The sequence below is a fragment of the Belonocnema kinseyi genome, chromosome 6 (assembly GCF_010883055.1).
Source record: "Belonocnema kinseyi isolate 2016_QV_RU_SX_M_011 chromosome 6, B_treatae_v1, whole genome shotgun sequence".
In the NCBI taxonomy this organism is placed as follows: Eukaryota; Metazoa; Arthropoda; class Insecta; order Hymenoptera; family Cynipidae; genus Belonocnema; species Belonocnema kinseyi.
In genome coordinates, this window is record NC_046662.1 from 23430361 (window position 1) to 23431985 (window position 1625).

Sequence of the window (1625 nt, forward strand, 5' to 3'; positions counted from 1 at the left end):
TTAAAACTGCAACCACTTGGTTGAATGTTAAACACTTTTGTTAAAAATTAATTTTTTCTCGAAAATGGATTTCTTTGTTAAAACTGGAACTATTTTGTTGAAAAATCGTTTCTTTTTCTTCTAAATTAATTTTTGCAGCTGAAAAACTAACTACACAATTTGTAGTTGAAAATTCAATTATTTTGTGTGAAAATTCGTTGTGTTTAGTTGAACTTACCTGTTTTCTATTTGAGTTATAATCATTCTAGGTTCAAATATCAACTAATACCTCTATCGTAGAAAATTAATTTTTTTATGGACCTTCATTAAAAAAATGAATTTTCAAGAAGTACTACAAATTTTACCTACGCAGTTTCAATTAAAAAATGTCCGTTTCCAACCGAATAGTTTATCCTTCAAAAAAAGAGATGAATTTTGAATTAAAAATAAGAATCTTCGACAAAGAAAGAGGTTCAACCAACATGTTTAAACAAAATAGTTGAATCCTCAAGCAAAGAAGATTAATTTTTAATCAAAAAGTTGCACTTTCATCCAGGAAATGTGAAATTTCTACTAAAGCAAACAAATTTTTAAATCATAAAGACAAATTAAAAAAAAAATTTTCATTAAAGATTTCAGATTGACTTTTCAACTTCAAATTATGAGTTTTTAACCAATTGTATATTTCCTGAAAAATAGTTGAATTTTCAACCAAAAAGGTTGACTTTTCAACCAAATTGTTGAATTTGCAACCAAATACTTGCATTTTTATCAAAGAAAGGTGCAATTTTTACTAAATTAGACGAATTTTTGTATTAAAAGGACCAATTTTCAAAACAAATAATAGAATTTCCTTCCTAAAAAGATTTTTGGTGACTTTTCATTACAAAAATATGAATTTTTAATAAAAAGTATATTTTCTACGACAATAGTTGAATTTTCAACCAAAAAAGGTGAATTATGAACCAAAAGGGATAGCATTAAAAAAATCGTTAATTTTTCAAACAAATAATCAAATTTATAACTAAAAAGATAATCTTCAGGAGGAAGCCAACACAAAGAAACTAAATTGCTAACAATAATATATCTGGGTTACCGCAAAGTTCATATAAAAAATTCTCACATTTTTTGCTAACTCATTTTTCAATTTCCCTGACCGCTATTATTCAAAGAACTTTTGAAAATTTTTTGTTTTAAATTCCTAACTTTTTCCAAACCAATACAATTTCTTTGACTTACTTCAAATTGTCCTTGGCTGCCTGCGTTCTTCGCTCCACAGGTTTCTCTGGAGTGTAAGGTTACATTCATAATTACTCTCTGTACAATCATTGCGAGTTATATGTTTCATTGCCGAATTTCCAAACATCACGTACGCGAATAATAGGCTCCCACCCCCGCCCCAACGTAACAAATGGTAACGAAATCTCCAAGCCACTCCCTTCCCCTTGAGATGTTTCGTAAGGATTACTAACCGTACATGTCCAATTCCTGGGAATTATTGGATATCCTAGGCAGTCTGATAAGTACCTGAAAATTCTAAGAGGTGGCATTAGTATTCATTAATGTGAACCATTTTCGTCGAGCTTGATCCTTCAAATGACGCCTGTCAAAACTTCAGCCATTTATGTTTACGCATTTACAAGTTA